Raw genomic sequence first — 20,127 nt, 5'->3', positions numbered from 1 at the left:
TGACGTGTTTTTTAAAGCTGTATTTCTGATACTCCCTAGCACAAGTTCTACACTTCAGTTCCGTCAACTCTGTCCCATATGGATATCTTATCTTGGTAAACATAGATAAATTGAGTTGAAGACATTGAAATCATCTTTATAGTCTTTCTTGCTTTTCTAGCTTACATAGAAATGACAGCATTAGGAGGATCAGAAGAACATCTAACTCAGAGGAGGTTCTTCAGAGTTTCCCAATGTTGGACATAAATTTAAATTTTGAAATTATATGAAGTATTTTAATACTGTCATAAAAACAGCATGCCCACTCAGATGTATACCAAATCATAACACATAAACACATCATGAAACAAAAACTGTGCTGCTTGGTTATATTTTATGAACTGCTGACTAAAGCCTTGCCACCAGTTTCCATGTAGCTATTTAGACTTCTTAAGAGTATTATTTTTATTTTTAAGTTTTTAGCTGGCCGTTAAAAAAAAATTGAGTCCATTGTTATATGTGTGCTTAGTTGTTCAGTTATGTCCAACTCTTTGCAACCCCACAGACTGTAGCCTGCCAGCCTCCTCTGTTCATGGAATTCACCAGGCAAGAATACTGGAGCGGGTAACCATTCCCTTCTCCTGGGGATCTTCCAGACCCAGGGATTGAACCTGGGTCTCCTAGTTGCAGGCAGATTCTTTACGGTCTGAGCCACCAGGAAAGGCCACTATTGTTATATATCCAGATCAAATTATGCGAGCAAGAGAATAGCTACAGTGTACGTATGCGCCATTAAAAAAATACAAATACAACTTAAGAGTCTTCTTTCTACCATATATCCTTATCAGGCCTTTACAGTTCTGCAGTGGCAAATCAGTATGACAATATTATACTAAAGTAAGTCCTCTTGCTTAATTTAAGTTTTGGGTGGTTCTTGCCCATATTTTGTATTCATGACCAGAGATGTGAGTAAAGATAAGATAAGTCATTCGGTAGTGGAAACGAGATTTTCTTTACCTCCCTTAAAGCATCTAGACCATTTTGACTGTAACAGTCTTAAATATTGCCAAAGCCAAATTTGCTATTTTTTTAAAGATGCCATTTATAGTAGCTTTTCTGTGATAATCACAATTGTCTCAAGATTATAAAGCTAATAAATAATACTATAATGTGGTCTCTATTTATATAATGGGGGTTCCATTTAGATTTTTATTAGACAAAAGAGAGCTACAATGAAAATAATTTGAAAACAACTGATCTAGTTCAGCCCATTACTCTTAACAAATTGAAAAATTAAAGCTCAGGTTAAATGTCTTGCTCAGTTATACAGCTAGAAAATTGTGGATACTAAACTTCCTGTTAATTCATTGTTCTTTCTAGTATTTCTTTTCTCTGAGTTCCTATAGTACATTTAGTTTATACCATGCCATTTAGCATTTATTGCCATGGTTTGTATACAGGCATTTATTTATTATTTAGTAGGTAATATCTGTTTGCCAGGTACTCTTCTAGTAAATGAAGATAGCCCCTGAACCCAAAAGTTGAGCTGAAAATAAGAAAAGTAGATTCTATTGAGCTCTCATTTGATTTTGGTTAAATAACCAGCTTGTGTATCACTGAGTGATTTTAACATATCATTGAGAACTTTTCTTTTTTTATGGTTATATTGTAGGGGAGTAAAAAAGCCCTCTAGGTGAGAAAAACAAAAAAGTCAACTCAAACCATACTACTTTTATACCAAGTACCTGATAATGTCAGTATGTAAAGGAATATGGGGAGTGCTGTTACATAAAAACAGCACTGTAGAAAGAGATGGTAACTCTAAGCGGGACTGGAAGAGCCATAGTGGAGGAGTTCTATTCTTAAAGAAGTTTGCTTTATAAAAGTAGGGAGAAATCATTCTATGCACAGAGAACAACAGGTTCATAGGCAGAGTTCTGAACAGTTCTGGCATTTCCAAGAAACATTAATGCAGCAGAATACTAGGAGGTCTTAAGAAGTGTGGTGTATAAGCATTTTTAGGCATCATTATATTGGGCTGGAAGAAGCACAAGCTGAAATCATGATTGCCGGGGGAAATATCAATAACCTCAGATATGCAGATGATACCACCCTTATGGCAGAGAGTGAAGAGGAACTAAAAAGCCTCTTGATGAAAGTGAAAGAGGAGACTGAAAAAGTTGGCTTAAAGCTTAACATTCAGAAAACTAAGATCATGGCATCTGGTCCCATCACCTCATGGGAAATAGATGAGGAGACAGTGGAAACAGTGTCAGACTTCTTTTTTGGGGGCTCCAAAATCATGGGGATGGTGACTGCAGCCATGAAATTAAAAGACACTTACTCCTTGGAAGAAAAGTTATGACCAACCTAGATAGCATATTAAAAAGCAGAGACATTACTTTGCCAACAAAGGTCCGTCTGGTCAAGGCTATGGTTTTTCCAGTGGTCATGTATGGATGTGAGAGTTGGACTGTGAAGAAAGCTGAGCGCCGAAAAATTGATGCTTTTGAACTGTGGTGTTGGAGAAGACTCTTGAGAGTCCCTTGGACTGCAAGGAGGTCCAACCAGTCCATCCTAAAGGAGATCAGTCCTGGGTGTTCATTGGAAGGACTGATGCTGAAGCTGAAACTCCAGTACTTTGGCCACCTGATGTGAAGAGTTGACTCATTGGAAGAGACCCTGATGCTGGGAGGGGTTGGGGGCAGGAGGAGAAGGGGACGACAGAGGATGAGATGGCTGGATGGCATCACCGACTCGATGGGCATGAGTTTGAGTAAACTCCGGGAGTTGGTGATGGACAGTGAGGCCTGGCATGCTGCAATTCATGGGGTTGCAAAGAGTCGGATACGACTGAGCGACTCAACTGAACTGAACTGAACTGATATGCTTGAACAGTGAAAGTAATGAAATATGACTTTTTATATTGTATCTCAAGTATTCCTCATACTTCTACCTGTTTATGTTCCTAAGTTCTTTAAAAACACTACTTCCCCCATCTCATGGTGACAAGTGCAGTACCACAATGACAAGGGCTCTGTATACCCTTACTGATTAATTACACTCATCATTCACTCAGTCAATACTTTTGGCTCCAACATGTATACGATTTTATACTTTGTGCTATAAGAAGTAAAAAAAAAAAAAAAGAAAAGAAAAAATTAGTGATACAAAACCAGAGTTCAAGGAGCTATTGAACCCAAAGCAAAAATTAGTCTGGGATAAACCATAATGGACAGGAAAAGGTCAGTCTTCATTCCATCCCAAAGAAAGGCAATGCCAAAGAATGCTCAAACTACCGCACAATTGCACTCATCTCACATACTAGCAGAGTAATGGTCAAAATTCTCCAAGCCAGGCTTCAACAGTATGCAAACTGAACTTCCAGATGTTCAAGCTGAATTTAGAAAAAGCAGAGGAACCAGAGATCAAATTGCCAGCATCCACTGCATCATCCAAAAAGCAAGAGTTTCAGAAAAACATCCACTTTTCCTTTATTGACTATGCCAAAGCCTTTGACTGTGTGGATCACAACAGACTCTGGAAAATTCTTAAAGAGATGGGAATACCAGGCCACTTGACCTGCCTTCTGAGAAATCTGAATGCAGGTCAAGAAGCAACAATTAGAACTGGACATGGAACAACAGACTGGTTCCAAATGGGGGAAGGAATACATCAAGGCTGTATATTGTCACCCTGCTTATTTAACTTCTATGCAGAGTACATCATGTGACATGCCATGCTGGATGAAGTACAAGCTGGAATCAAGACTGCCGGGAGAAATATCAATAACCTCAGATATGCAGATAACAGCACCCTTATGGCAGAAAGTGAAGAGGAACTAAAGAGCCTCTTGGTAAAAGTGAAAGAGGAGAGTGGAAAAAGTTGGCATAAAACTCAACATTCAGAAAGCTAAGATCATGGCATCCAATCCCATCACCTCATGGCAAATAGATGGGGAAACAATGGAAACAGTAAGAGAGTTTATTTTTGGGGGGCCCAAAATCACTGCAGATGGTGACTGCAGCCATGAAATTAAAACACGCTTGCTCCTTGGAAGAAAAGCTATGACCAACCTAGACAGCATATTAAAAAGCAGAGACATTACTTTACCAACAAAGGTCCATCTAGTCAAAGCTATGATTTTTCCAGTAATCACGTATGGTTGTGAGCATTAGACTATAAAGAAAGTTGAGTGCCAAAAAATTTATGCTTTTGAACTGTGGTGTTGGAGAAGACTCTTGAGAGTCCCTTGGACTGCAAGGAGATCCAACCTGTCAATCCTAAAGGAAATCAGTCCTGAATATTCATTGTAAGGACTGATACTGAAGCTGAAGTTCCAATCCTTTGGCCACCTGATGCAAAGAACTGACTCATTGGAAAAGACCCTGATGCTGGGAAAGACTGAAGGCCGGAGGAGAATGGGACAATAGAGGATGAGATGGTTGGATGGCATCACTGATGCGATGGACATGAGTTTGAGTAGACTCTGGTAGTTGGTGATGGACCGGGAAGCCTGGCGTGCTAAATTCTGCTGCTGCTGCTGCTGCTAAGTCACTTCAGTTGTGTCCGACTCTACGGCAGCCCACCAGGCTCCCCCGTCCCTGGGATTCTCCAGGCAAGAACACTGGAATGGGTTGCCATTTCCTTCTCCAAAACATGAAAGTGAAAAGTGAAAGTGAAGTTGCTCAGTCATGTCCGACTCTTAGCGACCCCATGGACTGTAGCCCACCAGGCTCCTCCATCCATGGGATTTCCCAGGCAAGAGCACTGGAGTGGGGTGCCATTGCCTTCTCTGGTGCTGAAGTCTATGGGGTTGCAAAGAGTTGGAGACGACTGAGCGACTGAACTGAAACCATAATGGAAAAGAATATTCAGAAAAAGAATGTATACATGTGTAAAACTGAGTCACTTTGCTGTATAGCAGAGATTGGCACAACATGGTAAATCAATTATGCTTCAGTTTTTCATTTTAATTAGCAAGGATTTTTGTCTATTATGTATGCTGAGTCACTTCAATCATGTCCAACTTTGTGTGGCCCCATGGAGTGCAATCTTCCGGCTCCTCTGTCTATGGGATTCTCCAGGCAAGACTAGTGGAGTGGGTTGCCATTTCCTCCTCCAGGGAATCTTCCCAACCCAGGGATCAAACCCATGTCTCCTGTGTCTCTTGCACAAGGCAGGTGGGTTCTTTACCACTCGGGCCACCTAGAAAATCCTTTGCCTGTTATGGTGACTAATATATCCATATGTTCACAAAGCTTACTCTCATCAGAGGAGACAGATGATAATAGGATAGATAGTAAAATATGTAGTTTGTTATTAATAGTGGTAAATACTAAGAAGAAAAAATAAAGTTAGAAAAGAGGGGAAATTAATTATTGTAGAGGAAAAGGGAAGATAAGATTATTTAATTTCTCTTGCCTTGATTTTCTGAACTCTAGAAAAGAAAAAATAGTGGTGGTTACCTATTGTGACAAAGATTAAATGAGCTGATATGTGTGTGTATAAAGTCCCCGATGATAGGATATCAGCCAATATTATTTATACATTTGTCTAAAACAACTTTAGCACAGTAGTCATCTTATTTTCATCACTTATGGACTTCTTTTTTTAAAGGATATAGTTACAGTTTTGAGCTACTTTATCTACAGGATAAGACCCCCTCATCCATATATGCTTCTTTTAGCTTCTACTTCCAATACAGTCATATCTAATATCACTTTCTTAGAGGCCAGTCATCATTCTTTCATAGTGTTTCTTCTGCAGAGCAATATTTGCTCATGTAGATGTCAGGTCATTTTCTATTTAAGTCATCGAGCAGGCATCCAGATCTTCCTGTGGAAAATATTCACTAATGCCTCATCACTTACATCTCAAGGTTAATAGGTCTAAGAAAATGAGAACTTTATGCTTGCTTTCCAGCTAAAAATGAGTAGAATATTGGAATTGTTATTACCAAACAAATATAAAATCTTCAATATTAATCTTTTCAAACTAAGATCATTTGCATAGATTAGCTAAAGTTTCAGGTCTCCTAATAACCTTTCTTTGCCTGTGTAACCTCTGTGCATCCTTAAACGTATCCTGCCTCCCCCTTTCCCTGAAAACTAGATTTGCTCTTTGTGTTCCTTTAGCACTCCATACCTAGTCCTATCACAACTGGTATTACTCAGTATTGTAATTACCTGTTTACCTGACCTGCCCAGTTCCTTATGCCCACCTCTCAGGCAGTAAGCTTCTTGGGCTGGGATGGGTGGTGGACACCGGGGAAGATAGGTTCTCTTTGTGTCTGTGTCCCAAGTATCTGTTACAGTGCTTCACATATAGTTGATCATCAGTAAATACTTAAAACATTCAGTATAATGCCTGGAGTACCTTTAACATATCAAGATTATAGAAACTTAGTTATTTAACCTTGGTCCCACATCCCTTAATTGTTTCTTTATCTCTCTTAGCTGCTTTCTGAGGAATAGCATTGCTCAAGCATGCTGCTACCCCTGTCCTACATCGTCCCCTGTCCTTCTTTGGCCCAAAATTAAAAAGAAACAGGAGGCCAGATATTTGGAAACATCCCAAAGTTAGAGGAGCACCCTGTGGGGTAATTATGGTCCAGGATGTGACCTCTACTCTTCCAATTTAGAAACACTGGTTTTGCCATTCCTCTCAAGGTGATGGGCCTCTAGGGTCTGACACAGGCCATCTATATTTCCAATAACTTAATTTATAAACCAGTTGACTGTTGATTCGTTTGTTTACACTGATTGAAATACTTGTATCTGATACCTAAGTCATAACTTAATGATATCAAAGCCTCTGTGAAATCCATCAAATAATCAGAAGATTGTTCAGTGACTATGGAAACGGAGCAAAATGAGTTAAATTGCACCAAAGATAATTTAACCCAAGCTGAGGAGCAGCCTTGTCATTGTTTCCCTGATGGCTAGGAGAAAATTAAGTAAAGGGTAATAAGGTCTCAAGTGTTTTGAAAGTGTTTACAAATTTGTTTCTTCGTTGCTAAAAGAAAGCACTTTTAAATGTCAGGGGGACAATGTCATTTTGTAACTCAATATTGATAATGTACAGTTTGGTTCCATAATTCTTGATCCCAACATTAAGTTCCTGAAATAGTGGTATTGCTGACAATGGTACTAAAAAAGAAAGAAAAAGGATTAAAGTTGGATGAGCATTCTCTGTACCCTCTGCCTCTAACTCAACAATCACCAAAGTCTAGGGGTCAAATCAACTTCATTGAGAAAGCTGACTGTGCTTGTGTTTTTAGCTGGCTTACTGGCTGGCATTCCTTCATAAACTAATAATGCATATCCACTGAGAGTTTATCCTCTACCCATGTGAAGAAACTGGGAAGTATAGGTTAAGTGGTCATTAACAAATGTAAGCTGTACCTCTTGTCAAGGGCTAGAGTCTGTCCTTCAAGTCTTACCTTAAGGTTTTTTCTATTCCAGAGGTTGGAAACCCAAGTGCCTACAGAGGCCAGGCTGGTGGGAATGAAGCAGGAAGCCACTGCAGTGAACTGGAAAGCCGAGTCCTGTCTGAAGGAGCAGCCACTGATCTGTTCCAGATAATTGTTGCAAGGCAGGAATGCTGACCTAGTGTTACCACATTGTCCAGTTTCCCAGGTAAGCAAGAAATGCAAATTTTCATATGCTTTCTGTTTCAAATAGTTAATTCACTTGTATTATTATTCTCGAACTGTGCCTGCACCAAATACTACCACTGCTGAGATTTGGCCTAGAGCCCTCCTGTTTATAACTTGGTTTTATATTTTGCTCTCCAGTTCCTGTTTGTTGAATTGGAGAGTTTATTTTCTACAGGTTTTGCTTTTCTTCAGCATGTTCAGTAAAATATTCTATGCCCGGTTTTGTGCTATTGAAACTACCTGCCTCTCTGAATTGAACGTTTTATGCGTAAGTTTTCTTTGGCTGCTACCTTTTCTCTGCCACCTTCAGCATTCCAGTGAGCAGTCACATGCTAAATGGAGTCTCCTTGAGACACTTTTCATATGACACCACTAACCATCTACAGGTGTTACTACTTACTCATTTCATTCCTGATGTGTAAGCTAAATAAACACAGTAAAATATCATTTATTTTATGGAACTTAGAGATTGTGTGCTTTGGGCTCCCCCTTCTAGAATTAACACAGAGACTATCTTCCTCCTCTTGCATCTTGAGAGAACTTTTCAGATAATTAATTAGACTATGGTTATCTTTAATGTTTAATTATATTTGCTAGAGATGTTGATTAGACTTGAGTGTTCCTAAATATTTATACATATTTAGAGACATGTATTTGTTTCTCCAGTGGCTGAGGAGTCTTCCTATTTTCTGTTTGAGTAACCTCATTGCCAGGTAAATTGAAGAATGCTAAACATTTTTTTAAGTAAAAGAGTACATAAACATTAGCTGTTTCAATATGTTGTGTAACCCAGAAATAGACCAAAGTCATGTTTGTTTCATTCTTAGTACAGTTTTAATTTTTAAAAAGCTGATATACATTATTTTTTAACAATGATTCAGCCTATTGAGCTACACCTTGAGTAACCAGAATACCAATCATGCACAGATAAAATGTGAAAATCACCCCTTCAACTTGCTTACTGCACTCTTAAAAAGATTATGTTAATGAAGGCAAGTATTTTTTTTTATAAATAATCCTTATGAGAAACTTTACTATACTATAAAATAGCAAAAGTAGCCAAGTATGTTGATGCTTAATATACCAAAGTAAACTGTAAATAAATTTTCCCTCAGAGTTGTAAGGAGTTTATTATGTCCTAGATGTTCTGCTGTGACCTACTATACTTTAAGACAGTTCTCTGAATTTTTTTTTCAGTAATATGTATTTGGAATCCGTGATTATTCTCTTTTTGACTTTTAAGAAAGTAAAATGCATAGTAAGCATTTTCTTCATGTGCATACAAACTCTCACTTTCCTTCTATATTTTCAAAAGCACAAAGGGAAGCTTTAACTTAAAGTTAGTTGTCTCAATTGTGTTTCCTTTATAGTCATGTAGAGTTGGCAAGGGCAAAGAAAGAGCTCAGTGGTGTGTAGTAATGCATGTGAATTCCTGAATATTATCAGGGAGGATTATAAAGAAAACTCAGTTTAGACTTGGAAAGCCAAATAATGACTGGAGAAACCAGGAATGCTTCTCTGAGGAAGTGACGTTTAAACTGAGATGAACAGAAGTTGGTTTAATGAAGAACATGAGTGTGGTGGTGAGAGATGGCATTTCAAGCAGAAAAGTAAGAGTGACAGGCTGAGGCATTTTTAGAACCAGTCAAAGGGATAGCCTTAGTTTTTGTTTGTACTGTGTAGGCCATTCTGGTTAATGTGTTCTTTCTGACTCTCCTTTCTCCCCACGTAGAGAAGTAACAGCATAATACTAGTAGACTTTCCTGGTGGCTCAGACAGTAGAGAATCTGCCTACAATGAGGGAGACCTGGGTTCCATCTCTGGTTTGGGAAGATCCCCTGGAGAAGGAAATGGCAACCCACTACAGTATTCTTGCCTGGAAAATTCCATGGACAGAGGAGCCTGGTGGGCTACAGTCCATGGGGTTGCAAGGAGTCAGATATGACTGAAGCAACTGAGCATACACACACATAAATAATAATGTAGATATTTATTATGTGCTAGGTATTGGTTTAAGACTTTTAGCTTATTGTATCCCCAAAACAGAACAATTCTATAAAATCTCCATTTTAAAAGGAAAGAACATTGTAAAAACCTACCCAAGGTCAGAAGGATGGAGCTACAGGACTTCCCTGCAGTCCAGAGATTAAGACTACAAGCTCCCAAGGCAGGGGGCACAGGTGCAATCCCTGGTGAGAGAACTAATATTCCACATGATGCACAGTGTGGCAAAAAAATTTAAAAAATAAAAACAAAAATAAACCAAAATGACTATCCTCAACAAAACCTAAGAAAAGATAGAGCTACATAGCATCTCAATACTGTAGTTAATTTAAATAAAACCCTATTTTAGACTTTCAGATCACTTCCAGTATAGTGTTTGGCTGTTTGAAATAATACTGCTGATTCAGTGGGTTGGAAGACTAGGCTACGCTCCATGAAACAGCTCATCCCTGTTCCACATGGTGCTGGCAGGTCTCGCGTGCGTGTCTGGGGCTTCAGACGGACCAGCTGGATTTCTCTCTCTCCACATGGCCTCTTATCCTCAAAGGGCCAGTTCCAGTTCTTTGTGTGACAGGGGCATTCCAAGAAGCAAGAGTGGAAGACACAAGGCCTCTTGAGGCTTAGGCCCATCCCTTGAGCTGTATCACATTCTACTGATCCAAGCAAGTCCCAAGGCCAGCCCAGAGCCAAAGGGTAGAGTAATAAATCTCATTTACTAATGGAAGGAACTACAAGATCTTTGTGGCCAATTGCAGCCTGCTACATTTAGCGTTTAGTCTTCTAAAGGCTTCTGTGTGCCTGGAATGTGTAAGTTGCTGAACGTTGGTAGCATGAAATGGCCTGTATAAGTTATCCTCCTGACCATTGATGGGCAGAGTTCAGTTTGTTTGTTACCTTGCCTCTGAGGACTGATGTCATCCTCATACACAGTTTTTGAACATTAACATTATTCTACACTGAAAGGGCAAGGATGTTTGATACCAGAGGGTTTTAATGATCAGGGCAGGAAAGATCTGCTTATGATATCCTGATAAATTTTGTAAAACAGATGTAAAGTGCACTGGGGTAGTTTGGGGTGAGTAAGTGGAGCCTGGCAGAAGCATTAGGCCTCTTACAAAAGATGTATCTGAGAGGTCTGTTTTGGAAGAGGTAGCTACACAGTGAAGATAAGAACCAAATGAAAATAACAACCAGAGTTAAAATGAAGCTAATTTATTGGAAGATTTTTTAAAAATGAAAGAAGATATAACTGTAAAATGAGCGTTCTCATAAATAAAAATGCATAGCTTAAACAAATAGGTGAAAGGTGAAACAGGTGGCAAGGTTGGATGGGAGGGCTGGCTAAGTGCTATAAAGGAACTGTGTAAATTGATATGAGTGTGAAAGACAACTGAAAGGGGCAAATATCATTTAGGGTTACCCTAACAAGCATAATTTAACTAATGGAAAGAAGATGAGTATATCCGTTTATTACCCAATCAAATAATAATAATGTTGTAGCTACTCAGACATTATGCTTCAAAATGCTAATGCTCATGTTATTTCTTAATCCAATCATATCTGTTGTAGCATGTACATATTGTTTCAGAATTTAGGTAGAGAGGTAGGTTTCATGTGAGCCTTTTTTCTCAAGTGTTGAACATGAGGTGTTAATCCTTGCAAATGTCAGAATGGAAAAGACTTCCCTTTTTTTATTATTGAAGTATAGTTGATTTACTGGAGGAGACTTCTAAACTTTGCATATTTCATGAGTTAACTTTATAATCATTGTATATAAAGTATGTGATAATTTATACTTATGTTAAATATTGGTATTTTATCTAATTTACATGGTCTCATTTTGATAAATCAGTAGTTCATTCAGTATTCATTCTATCCTACTGTGTATCAAAGTAATGCCACTGAGCACAAGATTAATGTGATAAACATTTTAATAGAATTTACTCATAGTATCACATGACTTAAAAATCAATTCATTGTTTTCACCATTAGTCAAGTTTGTGACATTATTCAGAAAAATATATGATGTTTGTTGTTATTCAGAGAAATTTATGAAAAGTAGCTACTTATTTTCATGATGTCATATTCTCTGATATCTAGTCTTCTTGGTATTTTGGGTATAACTTTTAAAATATACACTTAACACTGCATAACACAGTGAGTTCATTCTTAGGTTCACAAGAATGTCAGTAAAGCAGAGAGAGAAAAAGCCATCTATTGCCTTAGCATCATGTTGAAATATAGGTTTCATTTTTTTATGGTTTGATTCATTTTAGTGGTTCCTTTATTAATCCAATTAAAGTGTGTATATAAGCTATTTAAATAAAATTCTGATATGCTTTACAAATAAAATAAAAAGTTAGCATATTATTTTTCTTAGAAGCCCTATAATACTTTTTCTACACAGAAATTATTACTCAGAGATTGTGAGATCATTAGGGATAAAGCTAGAGCAAAAAAAAAATCCTTTGTGTTTTTTGTCAAGGTGCATAGTAACTAGCTTCTATTGACTTCTTTTTAAAGCTTCTCTTTCATTTTAGATGCCTGTGTTGCTAAAACCTTAGAAGTCTACGTGGTAAAAATCAGGATATAAAACTATGTTGGCTAATTGGAGTGTACATAGTCTTCATCAAGTATTTAAGCACCTCCTGTAGGCCAGGCACTAAACCTGCTTTATTCAGGAAATGGAACTATTGGAAGAACCTAGAGAAACAAGGTCCCTGATGTGAGGAGTTAGTTTACATTCCTGTGGGGAAAGATTAACAAACAAATAAATGATTAAAAAAAAAATCAGTTAATAAGAGGTATCAGTGAATTAACAATTTGTGGGAGAATACTTAGGATTTACAGTGTCTCTTTGAGGAGCTGACGTTTAATTTTAATTCTGAATGAAGCCAATGCAAAGAATTAAATCAGGTCACTAAAATTCAGTTCAACAAAAGCCAACTCTCATAGACTTATTTGCATATTGAAAGGGGGATGGAAAATGAAAATGTTGGTAGAATGGTGGCAGATATTCTCCTCAGAGCACATATACATACACATACCCTACTTTTTTAATTTTATTTTTATTTCTTCCAGAAATGGTTGTAACATCAATTCAAATAATGTCCTGTGTGTAAGATCTATCCCTGATCCTCAGTGTTAGTGAGATAAAAGTGCCTTTCATGTTTCCATACATTTTTGTTTTAATCTGTGTCTTTTGGGCTTAAACCAAGCCATGTAAACAGTGTAAGTCATAATGAAATCTTCAGGAGAGGTAAAAGGAAAATGTTGTGGATATGTAGTTTTTATGTTAAATTTGAAAAAAAGGATAAACTGTTGTTTTTAATCATAAAAGTATAAAAATAAAACTTGAATGAGTCTTGAATAATTAGTCTATATAGAAGATAAAGTTATCAGAATCTCAGAGGCAAATAGAATAGACTATAATATTTAGCAAAAGAGGACATACATGGGTTTTCAAAAGTTTGAGATGCATGGCCTTCTCAGTGAACTATCAAAATGGCAATGATTTATGTACGGAGATATTTATCTCAGATTTATTTGTAACCGTGAAAATTTAGGAGAAAAATCGATTTCCACAAAAGGGAAGTAAATATTGAATGCCACAGTAAAATGCTTAAGTTGAAAATAAAGTGCAAAGTGGTAATAATTCAATATTTAAAGAAGGCACTATTATACATAGAAAAAAATTGGAATTAGCTTAGTTTTTTTCAAGAGCAATTTGGCAGTGTCTCCAAAGTTTAAATGTGCAGACCTAACATTAATATGATTGATATTCCAATAGATGAATATTTGTACATTTATATGATAGAATACTATTCAAGTGTTTAAAATGAACAAATTGGATCTATATATCTGCAGAAGAGATAGATCTGTATATGTCAACAGAGATAGCACTCAAAACAATGTTGCATTTTAAAAAGCAAGTTGAAGAATATATATGTATAACAGTATTTATGTAAAAACTTTAAAATGCATATAACAAAGCCAAATATTGTTTACCTATATACATAGGGAATAAACATGTAAAAACAGCCTGGAAGGATTGATTGCTGCTGTTCAGTCGCTGAGTCGTGTCCGACTCTGAGACCCCATGGACTGCAGCACACCAGGCTTCCCTGTCCATCACCGACTCCCGGAGCTTACTCAAACTCATGTCCATTGAGTCAGTGATGCCATCCAACCATCTCATCCTCTGTCATCCCCTTCTCCTTCTGTCTTCAGTCTTTCCCAGCATCAGAGTCTTTTCCAATAGTCAGCTGTTTGCATCAGGTGGTCACAGTATTGGAGCTTCAGCTTCAACATCAGTTCTTCCAATGAATATTCAGGGTTGATTTCCTTTAGGATTGACTGGTTTGATCTCCTTGCAGTCCAGGGGACTCTCTACAGACCAGAATAAGAGTGTTCATTTTCTTTAGGCCAGAGGGGAAGGGGAACAGGACTAAAAAGAGAAACTGGATGGGAGTGAGGGATAGTATTGAACTTCATCTGTAATATTTTCTAAGTGTTTTTTCTTTTTTAAATAAGCAAAGTGGCAGAAGAAGGTAAACTTCCAAACTCATTCTATGAGGCCACCATCACCCTAATTCCAAAACCAGACAAAGATGCCACAAAAAAAGAAAACTACAGGCCAATATCACTGATGAACATAGATGCAAAAATCCTTAACAAAATTCTAGCAAACAGAATCCAACAACATATTAAAAAAATCATACACCATGACCAAGTGGGCTTTATCCCAGGAATGCAAGGATTCTTTAATATCTGCAAATCAATCAATGTAATACACCACATTAACAAATTGAAAGATAAAAACCATATGATTATCTCAATAGATGCAGAGAAAGCCTTTGACAAAATTCAACACTCATTTATGATTAAAACTCTCCAAAAAGCAGGAATAGAAGGAACATACCTCAACATAATAAAAGCTATATATGACAAACCCACAGCAAGCATCACCCTCAATGGTGAAAAATTGAAGGCATTTCCCCTGAAATCAGGAACAAGACAAGGGTGCCCACTCTCACCACTACTATTCAACATAGTGTTGGAAGTGCTGGCCACAGCAATCAGAGCAGAAAAAGAAGTAAAAGGAATCCAGATAGGAAAAGAAGAAGTAAAACTCTCACTGTTTGCAGATGACATGATCCTCTACATAGAAAACCCTAAAGATTCTACCAGAAAATTACTAGAGCTAATCAATGAATATAGTAAAGTTGCAGGATATAAAATTAACACACAGAAATCCCTTGCATTCCTATATACTAACAATGAAAAAACAGACAGAGAAATTAAGGAAACAATACCATTCACCATTGCAACAAAAAGAATAAAATACTTAGGAGTATATCTACCTAAAGAAACAAAGGACCTATACATAGAAAACTATAAAACACTGGTGAAAGAAATCAAAGAGGACACAAACAGATGGAGAAACATACCGTGTTCATGGATTGGAAGAATTAATATTGTCAAAATGGCTATTCTACCCAAAGCAGTCTATAGATTCAATGCAATCCCTATCAAGCTACCAACGGTATTTTTCACAGAACTAGACCAAAGAATTTCACAATTTGTATGGAAATACAAAAAACCTCGAATAGCCAAAGTAATCTTGAGAAAGAAGAATGGAACTGGAGGAATCAACCTGCCTGACTTCAGACTCTACTACAAAGCCACAGTCATCAAGACAGTATGGTACTGGCACAAAGACAGAAATATAGATCAATGGAACAGAATAGAAAGCCCAGAGATAAATCCACGAACCTATGGACACCTTATCTTTGACAAAGGAGGCAAGGATATACAATGGAAAAAAGACAACCTCTTTAACAAGTGGTGCTGGGAAAACTGGTCAACCACTTGTAAAAGAATGAAACTAGAACACTTTCTAACACCATACACAAAAATAAACTCAAAATGGATTAAAGATCTAAATGTAAGACCAGAAACTATAAAACTCCTAGAGGAGAACATAGGCAAAACACTCTCCGACATAAATCACAGCAAGATCCTCTATGACCCACCTCCCAGAATATTGGAAATAAAAGCAAAACTAAACAAATGGGACCTAATGAAACTTAAAAGCTTTTGCACTACAAAGGAAACTATAAGTCAGGTGAAAAGACAGCCCTCAGATTGGGAGAAAATAATAGCAAATGAAGAAACAGACAAAGGATTAATCTCAAAAATATACAAGCAACTCCTGCAGCTCAATTCCAGAAAAATAAATGACCCAATCAAAAAATGGGGCAAAGAACTAAACAGACATTTCTCCAAAGAAGACATACAGATGGCTAACAAACACATGAAAAGATGCTCAACATCACTCATTATTAGAGAAATGCAAATCAAAACCACAATGAGGTACCATTACACGCCAGTCAGGATGGCTGCTATCCAAAAGTCTACAAGCAATAAATGCTGGAGAGGGTGTGGAGAAAAGGGAACCCTCTTACACTGTTGGTGGGAATGCAAACTAGTACAGCCGCTATGGAAAACAGTGTGGAGATTTCTTAAAAAACTGGACATAGAACTGCCATATGACCCAGCAATCCCACTTCTGGGCATACACACTGAGGAAACCAGATCTGAAAGAGACACGTGCACCCCAATGTTCATCGCAGCACTGTTTATAATAGCCAGGACATGGAAGCAACCCAGATGCCCATCAGCAGATGAATGGATAAGGAAGCTGTGGTACATATACACCATGGAATATTACTCAGCCATTAAAAAGAATTCATTTGAACCAGTCCTAATGAGATGGATGAAGCTGGAGCCCATTATACAGGGTGAAGTAAGCCAGAAAGATAAAGAACATTACAGCATACTGACACATGTATATGGAATTTAGAAAGGTGATAACGATAACCCTATATGCAGAACAGAAAAAGAGACACAGAAATACAGAACAGACTTTTGAACTTTGTGGGAGAATGTGAGGGTGGGATATTTCAAAAGAACAGCATGTATACTATCTATGGTGAAACAGATCACCAGCCCAGGTGGGATGCACGAGACAAGTGCTCCGGCCTGGTGCACTGGGAAGACCCAGAGGAATCGGGTGGAGAGGGAGGTGGGAGGGGGGATTGGGATTGGGAATACATGTAAATCCATGGCTGATTCATATCAATGTATGACAAAACCCACTGGAAAAAATAATAATAATAATAAAAATTAAAAAAAAATAAATAAATAAATAAGCAAAGTGACAAAATGGGTTGTAAATTTGGAGTGGTAGCTCATTGTTTATTAGACTCTTTTTAATGTGTGCTTTTAAAACTTTTTAAAACAATGATTAAAAGTCATCCATGCTCGCAATGATTATTATTCAACGATGAGATTAGAGTTCAATTTTAATTTTAATTTTCATCACTAACATCTCTGAATTTTCCAAATTTATAAAATAAGTGTTGAGGAAATCAGTCCCACTTAGATAAGATAAACAAATGATAATAGTCGCTGGACCTCAGCTCTGTGAGGAGTTCCTAAGGCCCTTACAATTAAGCTGCCTCTAAAATGCCAAAGTATCAGCCAAAAAAAAGGATGACCCTCCCAGGAACAAAAGGAAGAAGTGGGCCAACTGTGGAAATGTAAAACCGGGTCCTATCCTGGGAAGGGAAGCTGGTACAGAAGTCTGAGTCAGTGGGTCTCAAACTTGAGCATGCCGTTGAATCACCTAGAGGGCTTGTTTGTTTGTTTGTTTTAAAAGATTACCCTCCAGGGTTTCTGATTTAGTGATTTCAGGGGTCAGTTCTGTTATTCTGCATTTGTAACAGGATCCCAGTTGTTAACAGTAATGATGGTGGTCCCAGGACCATGCTTTCAAAACTGCAGGTCTAAAACCCAGCCGTCAGATCTTTGTAGTTTTGATTACTGAATTATGAGGAAGATATTTGGCAGAAATCAGTCTGATGTCATTATCTGGCAGATCCACAAATTACTTAAGGGCGTGAGCCAGTCCGTCTCAGGAAAGTTGGAGTCACACGCAAGAACAGGCAAACCAAAAAGAAATAGAAATTGGCATCAAATGATCAGGAAGCTTGAAAGTAAGGGAAATGAGAGCTAGTCCAATCTAAAGACCACAGGCCATGGAAGACTTTTCTTTAGGAAAAAGTAAGGTAATAAAATGAGCGTGAAAAAAAAGACTGTAAAAATCATATTTACTCATCAGTGTCTGTTGCTGTTTGATCAGGCTGGGAGTTCAGAATGACATAGAATTCTTTCCCATCTTTCACTAGCACCAGGAGCTCCTACTAGGCAGGAAACTTCCTGAGAGCAGGGACTGTTCCCTTCCTTGCTTTCTCCATCCTTTCCTGACCCCCTCCCTCCCTCTTTCTTTTCTGTTCTTCCCCAATCAGCAGCTTTTCTTTTTTTTTTTTTCCTCAGCAGCTCTTTAGTGCCAGACATTGCCCTGGGCTTTGGATAAAGTGGTGTCTTACCACCTTTGTGGAACTTCCCAGGTGGCTCAGTAGTGAAGAATCAGGAGATGAGGGTTCAATCCCTGGGTTGGGAAGATCCCCTCGAGGAGGAAACGGCAGCCCACTCTAGTATTCTTGCCTGGAGAATCCCATGGATAGAGGAGCCTGAGGTTGCAAAGAGTCAGACACAGCTACGTGGCTAAGCACACACACCACCTTTGGACTCCAGCACATAGCATAGGCCTCATACATAATAGCTGCTCACTAACTGTGGAATGAAACATGAATAAACACATAGATGATCAACAGGGATCATGGTTAAAGGTGCAATGAGTGGGAGACAGGAATAAGGTGCTATGCCTGCAAGCAGGTCATTTCTATAAGAGGCATAGACCCAGTGGAGTGGGCCTAGCAATGTAATTAGCATCTGGAGTCACCACTGAGAATGCACTACTTGGCACTTTCCTTTATACTCCACATTTTTCCCAATAAATTTTTGCTACTTTTCCCACTGCTTGCCAATGTTTCCCACTCCCATCCCTGAGGTTCCTGACTTTCAGCTAAATTAGTATATGCTTCATTGAAAGTGAAGTGGCTCAGTCGTGTCTGACTCTTTGCAACCCCATGGATTGTAGCCTCTGTCCATGGGATTTTCAAAGCAAGAGTACTGGAGTGGGTTGCCATTTCCTTCTCCAGGGGATCTTCCCAGCCCAGGGATCCAACCCAGGTCTCCCGCATTGTAGGCAGATGCTCTTACCGTCTGAGCCACCAGGGAAATCCAGTATGCTTCATTATAACACCTTTAATCTGCCTCACAGCCAAGGCAGCAAATAAGGCATATGCCAGAATACATAATGCTTTTTACTATAAAACATTCTCCTACTTTCCCAATGAAAAAATCTGAAGAAAGGTTTGGAAGTTGAGTAGTTTTATGTCTGTTAACACTGTTTAATTTATTTAATTTGTTGACTGAGTCATACATGCATATATAAAACTGAAATATTATTTTTTATTTAAAATTTAAACAGTCTTAATACTGTGATATGAATCTTAAGTCATTTAACACAGTTTTTGAGAGCATATTACCTTTACTTTCAGTTAAGTTGTTTAAGATTTGGCATTTTTAACCATGGATGATGCTGTCACCAGAAATTTTTATCAACAAACTACAAGTCCCACTCATATAACACAGGAACAGTTTTTTTCACTCATCCTTCAGTGTACTTTCATGAGTTGCACAAGGTAATCACACACTGTGTATTAAATTGATTATAAAAAGTCTTGTTTGCCACAGCGATGCTAGCAACTGTGGTATCACATTCTTTGCCAGAATTAAGTACCAAATCTTTTTAAAAATTTATTTGCCATCTTTGTTTAATCACCACTTCCATTAAGATGACCTCTTGTAGCATTCTACCTTAGCACGGACTGTTGTGGCTGTTTCAGGCCAATGTGTCTTCTCCCCAAACAGCATATTGTGACACAGAAAAGGAATGAAGAGAACACTCCATAGTAGAAGGGAGTTTGTAAATCTTAAGTAAAGCGATTCCCGCTCTTATAGCCAAGAGCAGTGGGGCAAAGTCTTCTCATACTTGGGAATGCACTGTGTGTTTATTTCCTTTTAATTTTCTCTTCAAAAAAAAGAAAGAAACCCTCTTGTTTAGGTGAATATAGTAATTAGAAAAGTAAATCATAGGGGTTTGTAGAATTAAAGAGTAATCAAAAGTGATTGTATTAACACATAGCTTTCTAGTTGTTAGGGCACGAGAGGTGATAGATATGTTTTTATTGTCAGAAGGAGGTTGTATATATGTGTAATGCCACGGTTATGAGTCTGTCTCTAGTAATTAGAAAGCTATATGTGTTGAAGAGCCAACAAACTGGTTGATCTGGAGTAAGTAGATCCAGCTGGAAGAAGAAAGATGACTTTGACATATGATTTTGACAGCAGAGGACATCAAAATGGCTTGCTACACTTACCAGTTTATTCCATTTTTAAAAGTGTGCAGCTTCTCAGTTTTTCACTGTTAAATATAGTGTTTACATATTTAT

The 20,127-nt window shown here is 37.9% G+C and overlaps 1 protein-coding gene across 2 annotated transcripts in view; it reads left to right on the top strand.

The window, feature by feature from the left end:
• The window catches only part of MBD5 (methyl-CpG binding domain protein 5), a 230,624-nt gene that overhangs the window by 150,944 nt on the left and 59,553 nt on the right, over positions 1-20,127 (top strand). For both annotated transcript variants that reach the window (XM_061135123.1, XM_061135125.1), the window contains exon 3: positions 7,446-7,619. The gene's annotated coding sequence lies outside the window, so the exon portion shown is untranslated. The remainder of the gene's footprint in view (positions 1-7,445; positions 7,620-20,127) is intronic.

Source organism: Dama dama, chromosome 33 (genome assembly GCF_033118175.1).
Source record: "Dama dama isolate Ldn47 chromosome 33, ASM3311817v1, whole genome shotgun sequence".
NCBI lineage: Eukaryota > Metazoa > Chordata > Mammalia > Artiodactyla > Cervidae > Dama > Dama dama.
This window is presented reverse-complemented; position numbering and strand designations above follow the sequence as displayed.